The sequence below is a fragment of the Arachis stenosperma genome, chromosome 2 (genome assembly GCF_014773155.1).
Source record: "Arachis stenosperma cultivar V10309 chromosome 2, arast.V10309.gnm1.PFL2, whole genome shotgun sequence".
Taxonomy (NCBI): Eukaryota; Viridiplantae; Streptophyta; class Magnoliopsida; order Fabales; family Fabaceae; genus Arachis; species Arachis stenosperma.
This window is the reverse complement of record NC_080378.1, coordinates 55,466,403-55,477,745: the sequence shown is the minus strand read 5'-3', so window position 1 is coordinate 55,477,745 and position 11,343 is coordinate 55,466,403. Positions and strand designations below refer to the sequence as shown.

The window sequence follows — 11,343 nt, the reverse complement described above, 5'->3', positions numbered from 1 at the left end:
ATTACGTCCAAATATAGGAACCAATTTAATATTTTATCTGATTATTTAAGTGGGTTATTTTTTTTATTTAGATTTAGCATGGATTTGATAATTCTCAATTTTAGCATTATAATATCACAAGATACACACTGTTTTCATCCATTATTGGCTTTAGTCAAATTTCAAACTTGTGTGCACCTATTATAAGGGAAAGATCATCACTACGGCTATAGAGACACAAAGTTATATTTGGTAGACAAGTCATGGACTAGAGACATTTATATTTGATAGATAAGTCATGGATTGAGACATTATTTTCGGAAACAATTAGTGTATTTTATATTTATTTTGACAGAAAAAAATAGAGAAGTCACAACTTATTTTTTATTTTTTTAATTATTTTTATTAATTTTTTATAATTATATTTTTTATTATTATTATTTTTTCAAATTTTTTAAATAAAAAAATAAGAATAAAATAAAATTTTTATAATTTATTTTAATTTATCATCAAATAAAATAAAAAATGCTAATTTTTGTATCATTATTTTTTGTATTTATTTTTAATGTCTTATTCTATTTTTAGAATCAAACACAGCTTACTAGACTACGTTGCGTTCAATTGGGTTGTTTTTGTTTTGCCATTGTCTCTCTGAAACCAGGACAAATTAACCTGCACAAAAAATAACCCAATGCAGTAAGACCCCTACCCATTGAACGCTCACGTTAAATGGTGTTTCTGTATAATTCAGCTCTGACCACCATATAACTTGCTATTGAGTGGATGTTCTTTCCCTAGAAATTTTATATTTGAGGGAAAAATGTTTCATATAAAATATGAAAAATTAAAGGGGTGATGAACATTCTTTAATGCAAGTAGCATCATTCTGTAAGTATGAGACAATACAGAATATCTTCATTGAGATTACGAACAGATAAATCTAGGGATGATCAGTGGCGGAGCTTGAAATGAAATTTTGGGGGGGGGGGGGGGGGGGGGGGCAAATAGAAGATAATTGTCAAGATACTTTTAATATAGACCCCGTTTAAGATAAGCTCATCTAACCTCATCTCTCTAATTTGGGTGATATTCTCAAATTTAAAGCTGTTTTTCAGAGTATCGTTTCAAAGAATTAAGGTCAAACTCATCAGATGTAACTCTTTAAACTTTTGAAGGTTGTATCTTACTTTCTTCGTAATTCATTGGAGTAGAAGAACTATCTACAGATGTTGATATTGTAAAAGTTATATATTTTCCTTCTTGAATATTAGCCTTCCTCTTAAAAAATGCATCATCAACTCTTTGATTTTTATAATTATTTTATATAAAAATTTGAATATATATCCAATAAAATATATAAAAAAATTAGATGGACAAATATTAAAATTTATAATATTTATTAAATTTTTTATCAATTTATACAAATACAATAATATCAATACTTATTGAATATTCTAATATTTTTTATCATATAAAAAAATTAAATTAAATAAATAGTAAAATATAAAATAATATTAAATTACATAAATAAAAAATACCTAATTTTTTATATTTGAACTCAAAGGTAGAAGGAGTGTTGCTTATTGAATAGAGAGCTGCGAAATGCGAATACACTCAATTCAGTCCAAATTCGATATGTTTTGAACGTTTAAAACTAAAACTATTGTGCAATAAAAACAAGAAATGAAGATTGAACTTTAGTATTTTAAGTCATAATAAAATATTTGTGCCAACTGAACTATTTTTTATTTTTTGAAAAAATATTACTAATTTTTTTAATAAAAATTTGGGGGGGCCGTGGCCACCCTTTATCTGAACTAAGCTCCGCCACTGGGGATGACGCGTGCAAAACATTATAGGGGATTTTCAGATCAATTAAATATTGCAATTGGAAATTACAAAATAAGTGTATTGGAGGAATTGTTTATTATTTCAAAAAAGTACATTCTGTAATTATAAGGAATGCTTTTTGATATGGATGTAAAATAGTCCCTAAAAATTTAGATATAAGTCTTTTTTATTTTTAAAAATTTTAAAAATTAATTAAATTAATTTTTATATAAATTTCTTTTATTTTTTTATAATATTAAATTTAAAGTATTTTTTATAGTACTAATTTTAATATTATTCTTTAATAAATAAAATTTTCTTACATAAAATAATAAAAATAATTTAAATTATTATAAAATTATTTTGTCATTTGTATTTTAAATTTTATATTTTTAAAATATAATTTTTTATAGAAATTTTTTTATTTAAACGAATTTATCAAATTATTGTTGATTATATATTTAAAAATTTAATATTTTAAATCTTATTATATAATATAATATTTATTTTAAAATTTAAATCTTTTAAATTTTTTAAAATTATAATTTTTATTATTATTTACTATATATGATAAAACTCAATAATTGAAAAATCGATTTGTGAGATCACTTGTTGAATCTTAATATTTTAATACATTTTTTTAAAATAACTACTATATTTATAGAGGGAGATATAAAAGTTTAAAATATTTAAAATAATTACTATATTTATTTAGTGAAATCCAAAATATAGTTTTAATATTTTGAATTTCACTAAATAAATATAGTAGTTATTTTAAATGTTCTAATCTTTTATATCTCACTAAATAAATATAGTAGTTATTTTAAAATATTAACAAACGAGAATTTAAACATTTTAAATTTTACTGAATAAATATAATAGTTATTTTAAATGTTTTAATTTTTTATATCTCACTAAATAAATATAGTAGTTATTTTGAAAAAATTATAAACTTAAAATATTAAATTTTTAAACATATAATCAACAATAATTTGATAAATTTGTTTAAATAAAAAAATGTCACTATAAAAAATTACAATTTGAAAATATAAAATTTAAAATACAAATAACAAAATAATTTTAAAATAATTTAATTATTTTTATTATTTTATGTAAAAAAAATTTTATTTATTAAGGTATAAAAAATAATATTAAAATTAGTACTATAAAAAATACTTCAAATTTAATATTATGAAGAAAAAATAAAAGAAATTTATATAAGGACTAATTTGATTAATTTTTAAAATTTTAAGAATGAAAATGACGTCTAAACTTTTACGGACGATTTTGATTATAAATAACTTTTTTTTACGTCAAGTGATACGTGACATGCTAAGTGTCACTGACCTGACACGTCAACCAATCATATTGTGACATGTGGCATTAACCTGTCACGTCATCACGCCATGTGGCACTTAACGTGATACGTCATCATGCCGTTATTATCTAACTAACGGAAGGATCAATTTGACTTACGTTTTATCTTTTAAGGACTAATATGATTAAAAAAAATTTTTTAAATACTAATTTAAAAAATAGATGATCTTTCATGGATGAATTTAAATATTTAACTATTAACTTTTTTAATTTTATTCTTAATATTTTAGATTGAGTTAGTGTCTAAAAATAACTTATCTATACCAATATATAAAGCCAATACCAGAGTTTGGTGTCCAATTTTTATAGACACCATTTGCCCTCAAATAATTCATTTTACAAATCAAATTTATGGACAAAATAGTAATAATACATTTTTGTTTATAATTTAAAAAAAGTCATTAACCCATTAAATAACTGCGTGAGGAAATTAAATAACTGCTCCACTTACAAATATTTCTCACTGTTGTCGATCCTTTTTCGGCATCTTGCTATCTTTTGGTTTTGACATGCATTTACTAAGAAAGGGACACTGCAAATCATCGTGAGAGAATTTGACAAGGAATTGATACATTTCTATGCCAATTCCATTGCCAAATACAGGTACCTTTTGAAAAATAATAATAGACGTTATGATAATACAAGTGATTGGTATTTTATATTTACGGTTTATTTTATTTTTGAGTACTAATTTTTAATTTTAAAAAAAAAAATCAAAGAACAAATACTCTTTATCTTATTCCATTTTTACATCTAAAGTTTGTATTTTTTTTTTTTTATAATTATAGATCGAACACTACTACTCAAATATATTCTCATAGTATTAAAATTTATCTATAAATATATTCTATATTTATTAAAATTTATCAATCTTTTTTTGCATTCTTGATATGTATTATCAAATGTTTGTTTATTAATTGATACGTATTATTAAGTCTATGTTTATAATTTCCTAAACTATCTAAACTATTAATTATATAGAGTATTAAATTTGACATTTTTTAAAGAGTACTAAAATTGACATTTACTAATTTTTTAAGTTATTGTAAAAAGATAATAATTTAATATTATTCATCTGTCATATGATTGGCATATAAAAGATGTAAAAAAATTATATTTACCAATGGTAGAATGAAAAAATCTCTACCTATTTTGTTAGTTTTTTCTTTATTTTTAATATGTCTATATTAAAAATATTATTTTTTATTAATTATTAGATTGACATATAACACAATAAATATAATAATATAGTAAGATACAATAAATATAGTAAGATACGAACTTTGTTAATTGATTTTTTAAATAATCTGGCAACTTAAGATAAGAACTTTGTTAATTGATTTTGTTAATCTCTTTCTTATTTTTAATCTATTTTACATTGGATAATATTATTTTTTATTAATTATTAGATTGACATATAACATTTAAATGTGTTAAGATAAAAACTGTGTTATATATTTTTTGTTATTTCAACTTTCATGATTATTTCGTTCTCTTTATTTTTCTATGTGATAGGCCAAGTAAGTTGTAATTTATTATTTTTCTTATATATATATTCTATTTTAAAAATTATTTTATTTTTTTAGGTTTTCTAATATGTTTATTGTTTTTCTTTAAATTTAAAAATTTTATAGTCTGAAGATCTTCTGTTAAACGATTCTAACCATATGATCAAGGAAGAAGTCAAGATAATAAGTTTGAATTTTGGTAAATTCATGAGTCTAATTGAAATAAACACATTGAAATATAATAAATAGAATCGTTACTGCAACATTTATTAATGAATAATTACTAAAAAAATATTATCTATACCAATGTATAATGGGATATGGAATTGTGGTATCCAATTTTTTCTTCTTATTTTACCCCTGTTTTTTTTTTTATTAAAAATTGGCTTTATCATATGACAGGACTTCAAAACAGATTTCAATAAAAAAACTGCTACTACGTACTCAATTCTTTATTTTATTTTATTTTTTTCAAAAACTGGCTTTAACCCACGACAGATTTAAAATTGATTCACTTTCAACCCACGACAGAATTTAAAGTTAGATTCACTTTCAATAAAAAAAACTATTAATACGTACTCAATTTAAATACCAATTTACTTTCAATAACAAAAACTTCTGTGCCTTCAATAGTACTTTACTCAAGAGAGTTAAATATCTGTTTCACTTATGTTCTGACAATATATTGGAAAATTCAACGAATCAGCAATCATATTATCAACTATAATTCCTATTCCAAATCCATTGTCAAGTACATAATTAACTACAATTAGACAAATGGTAAGAGCCACCCATCATCATCATCATCATTTTGTTTCAGGTAACATAAAACTTAACATGTATTATGATAATTTAATTTTTTCGGTTATAAATTCAATTTTTGCTTAATACCTGTATTCTACTCTTTGAAAAATCTAGAATTGAAAGCGCATGATAATGGAGTTGATCCAAATAACAGACGTCATAGTAACATAATTGGTTGGTATTTTATAACAAAATTAATTAAATTAATATACACTGTTTATATATTTCTGATGCTTATTATTTAACTAAAAAAAATTACATATATAATAAAGCACTCCTTAATAAAAAATACAAAAAGTTACTAGAATTTGGCATCCAATTTTGTTTAGACTTTGTATATCCTTATATAATTTATTTCATAAAATAAATTTAGTGGATAAAATAATAATTTTTTTAATATTTCATCTTTATCATATAGTATATAAATAATTAAAAAATTAAAATAAACAATGTATTCATAAAACTAATAATAACAAATAGAATAAAGAGAAAAAATTAACATATTACTTATTTTTTGCCATGTGTATTTTAAATTTGATTGATTAAATATATTTTACAAAGTAATAACTATAAAATGAAAATAAATTTACTGCTCTAAATTATTAAAAGAAGTATTGAGTACTCTTTAACTAAAACTTTTATTATAAATTTATTACAAAAAAATATTTATGTTTCAAATTAATGTAGATGCTTGGGATAAAATATTAAAAATAAAAAAATATGCATTTGCATTCTCATATTAAAAAAATAAATGAAGTCATTTTGAACACAAAAATACTACGTTATAAGATAATTATAAAAAGTTGTCAAACATAATAATTTTATTATCAAAATAATATTTATATATTGTGTTAAATTAATGTAACATAATGATTTTTAATATATTTTAATTTAATTTTCTTAGTTTTTATTTTAATTTATATATTTTCATATTTTAAAATTTTGGTAATAATATATATTTTTTATAATTTTAAAATAAAAGCAGGAGAATTCTAACTTAAATACAAACATAATGATAGAAGAAGAATACAAGAATATTGATATTTCATCTCATGTATTTAAATATATGGCATAAAAAAAATTAATCCTTCTTATTATAAAATTATTTTCCATTTAAAAATTTAACAAATGCCAAAATTTGATCACGGTAAAATGGGTCATAATTTTATAAAAAAAATCTAAATACTATATTAAATATTACAAACAGTGATTGGATAAATAATTTTCAAATTCTAAAATTAAAAACATAGAGCTTTACATATTTATATGAGTTACTGAATCAATTTTTATTAATAACTATCTTAAATATCAATTATAAAAAAAATGCTACTATATCAGCCAATAATAATAATAATCATGAAAACACGTAACATTATTTATTATTAAAAATATATAATTTAATAATTTAAATATGTAATAAATTTCTAATGTGAATGTTAAAATATAAACACAAAAAATAAAGATAAATTAGAGTATAAAAATAAACTATTTTTTAAAAATATTTCTGCAATCTTAATGGACAAAATACTCATCATATTGTTAATTTATCATAATAAAAAAAAAAAATTTAAAAATGTCACAAATTAATGGACGATATTCAAACTTTAAAAAAAATTAATGAAACAAATATAATAAAAGAATATTATTTTTAAAATATTCTCCGTTTCAGAATAAAATTAAACAAATTTAAAATAATTAAAATCACCTTTATACGCGACATAAAAGTTAACTTTAATCATGATAACTAATTTTAATCTTATGAATTCAAATTATGCTTATTATAAATTATTAAAAAAAAAAATATTTATGTTTCAAATTAATGTAGATGCTTGGGATAAAATATTAAAAATAAAAAAATATGCATTTGCATTCTCATATTAAAAAAATAAATGAAGTCATTTTAAACACAAAAATACTACGTTATAAGATAATTATAAAAAGTTGTCAAACATAATAATTTTATTATCAAAATAATATTTATATATTGTGTTAAATTAATGTAACATAATGATTTTTAATATATTTTAATTTAATTTTCTTAGTTTTTATTTTAATTTATATATTTTCATATTTTAAAATTTTGGTAATAATATATATTTTTTATAATTTTAAAATGAAATAAGGAGAATTCTGACTTAAATACAAACATAATGATAGAAGAAGAATACACGAATATTGATATTTCATCTCATGTATTTAAATATATGGCATAAAAAAAATTAATCCTTCTTATTATAAAATTATTTTCCATTTAAAAATTTAACAAATGCCAAAATTTGATCACGGTAAAATGGGTCATAATTTTATAAAAAAAATCTAAATACTATATTAAATATTACAAACAGTGATTGGATAAATAATTTTCAAATTCTAAAATTAAAAACATAGATAACGCTTTACATATTTATATGGGTTGCTGAATCAATTTTTATTAATAACTATCTTAAATATCAATTATAAAAAAATGCTACTATATCAGCCAATAATAATATAATCATGAAAACGTAACATTATTATTATTAAAAAATATATTAATTTAATAATATTAAATATGTAATAAATTTTTAATGTGAAATGTTAAAATATAAACACAAAAAATAAAGATAAATTAGAGTATAACAAATAAACTATTTTTTTAAAAATATTTCTGCAATCTTAATGGACAAAATACTCATCATATTGTTAATTTATCATAATAAATTAAAAAAATAAATTTAAAAATGTCACAAATTAATGGACGATATTCAAACTTTGAAAAAAATTAATGAAACAAATATAATAAAAGAATATTATTTTTAAAATATTCTCCGTTTCAGAATAAAATTAAACAAATTTAAAATAATTAAAATGAGTTCCTCCGGAAGAAGGGGGTGCCGCGGTAGCTGCCGAATCTTCTACTGGTACATGGACAACTGTTTGGACCGATGGGCTTACCAGTCTTGATCGTTACAAAGGACGATGCTACAACATCGAGCCGGTTGCTGGCGAAGAAAATCAATATATTTGCCTATGTAGCTTATCCTTTAGACCTTTTTGAGGAAGGTTCTGTTACTAACATGTTTACTTCCATTGTAGGTAATGTATTTGGGTTCAAGGCCCTTCGCGCTCTACGTCTTGAAGATTTGCGAATCCCTATCTCTTATATTAAAACTTTCCAAGGTCCGCCTCATGGCATCCAAGTTGAAAGAGATAAATTAAACAAGTATGGTCGCCCCCTATTGGGATGTACTATTAAACCAAAATTGGGGTTATCCGCGAAGAATTACGGTAGAGCAGTTTATGAATGTCTTCGCGGTGGACTTGATTTTACCAAAGATGATGAAAATGTGAATTCTCAACCATTTATGCGTTGGAGAGACCGTTTCTTATTTTGTGCCGAAGCAATTTTTAAATCCCAGGCCGAAACTGGTGAAATCAAAGGGCATTACTTGAACGCTACTGCAGGTACATGCGAAGAAATGATAAAAAGAGCTGTATTTGCTAGAGAATTAGGCGCTCTCCTATCGTAATGCACGATTACTTAACAGGGGGATTCACTGCAAATACTAGTTTGGCTCATTATTGTCGGGATAATGGACTACTTCTTCATATCCATCGTGCAATGCACGCAGTTATCGATAGACAGAAGGATCATGGTATGCACTTTCGTGTACTACCTTTATACGCGACATAAAAGTTAACTTTAATCATGATAACTAATTTTAATTTTATGAATTCAAATTATACTTATTAATTTTAATCATAACTAATTTTAATTTTGCCTATACATTAAATCCTAATATAGAAGATTAATAAAATTAATTAACTTAATTTACGCGATTTGATTTGATTTATGAGAACTAATTTTTAATTCTTTTAAGATAATCTACAACATATTAAGTTTATTTTTTTTTTGTATTAGTGTAGATCGAGACATACACCACTGCTACTAATTCAATGCCTCAATCAATCTCTTATAATGAACCAGTTACAAACAATACTAAAAGCCATGCAAATATGAAGTTAGTACTCACTTACTCTACTTATATTTTTAATATTTTATCTTCATCGCATAATATTCATTTAAAATATTTTTTGTATTAAATAATTAAGAAGTTTGATATTGTGCACTACTATATAAAATGCCTAATATTAAACAAAATTATAAATTCTATAATAAAAAAAATAAAACAAATAATTAACAAATACTATAAATTTTAAATAGGCAATACATTCATAAGACTAATAATAACAATAACTTTGTAATAAAATTTTGGTAACAACATATATCTTTTAAAATTAAATAGTAAAATTAGAAAAGATCTACCTTAAACACAAAATAACAACTATTGTAACATAGTACAAAAATATGTCTTATTTTATCTCATGTATTTATTAATGTATTGTATAAATTATATGGATCCTTTTTATTATAGAATCTTTACCCAATTAAAAATTTAATAGATAGTAAAATTTGGTCATGGCAAAATGTGTTCTAATTTTTTAAAAAATATCAAAATACTATATTAAATATTATAAGTCAATAGGTAACTAAACTAAAAATTCTCAAATTAAAAATATAGATAACATTGTATATATTTTTATGAGTTACCGGATAAATTTTTATTGAATAACCAATTTAAGTACAAACTAAAAAAATGCTACTACAAATATTATTTAATGGCAAGAACCGTAATACACATAACATCATTTAGTGATGAAAAATAAATCTTAATTAAATTACAGTAACTAAATAATAAGTCCTTAATGATTAAAAAATTATCAAATTAAAACTTAAAAATGTATGGAATATAACATAAACACCAAAAAAAAAACAAAATAAAGTACAATGAATAAACTAATTTTTAAAAATATTTTCGTAATTTTAGCGGACAAAAACTTCATCATATCGTTATTTTGTCATAATAAATTTAAAAAATTAAATTAAAAATATTATAAATTAATAGACGACATTCATAACTTTTAAAGAAATACAATAGAAGCATTATCATTCTGAAAATACTTTTTGTATATTTTAGAATAGTTGAGAATAAAAATTTACTATATCGAATATTTCACCTCATATATTACTTAGAACTTTAAACTATGATGATTTTATATTACCTTTTTATTGTGTGGTTTTATAATTTAACATTTTAAAGTGTTTTATAGTAATTTTAATTTCAACAAAATATAATATAAATAAGATCACGTCAATATTAAAATAATTAAATATTTATCTAATAAATTTGAAAAATAAATAATATATTAATAGAAAAATTAAATTAATTTTTTAAAAACAATAGAAAAGCGGCTGAACAGGCACGTTAGTGCCTGTTGAGCCGCTAGTACAAATAAAAAATATTAAAAAATTTAAATTAAATTAAACGTTAAAAATAGTTTTATAAAAAATTACATAGTATCAAAGATAAAAATTATATTTTATTCAAATTATATTTATGAAGGTCGTAATTGTGATGACAGCAACGTCATGATGACGTCAATATAATGTCAGTCATTATTCGTGACTCTGGTATGCTTTCTTAATTCCTAGCATACGGACGAAGGAGATCCATACATTGTGAGGCCACTATATCAATAATGAGAACCATATCTTATTTTAGTTTTGTTAACCTAATGAGTAAAGGAAGAAGCACTGCTCAATAACGTTTATATTCTTTCAAACCCTTGCATAATGCAGTGATAATAGTGTCCCACTATATATGGAACTCGTTGACCTTTCCATAAAGATTTAATTGGTTCATGATTATTGGATCAAATTAATTATTCTAGCTTTATGTGATGCCACAAATTTCAGTGCTCACACTGTAAACTACATAGTGGATGTTTTTTGTACGGGTTGAGG

At 21.8% G+C, this 11,343-nt stretch overlaps 1 pseudogene; it reads left to right on the top strand.

Annotated features, from left to right (window-relative positions):
- Positions 1–5,471: 5,471 nt before the first annotated feature.
- On the top strand, positions 5,472–9,171 carry LOC130962900 (ribulose bisphosphate carboxylase large chain-like; annotated as a pseudogene).
- The last annotated feature ends 2,172 nt before the right edge of the window (positions 9,172–11,343 follow it).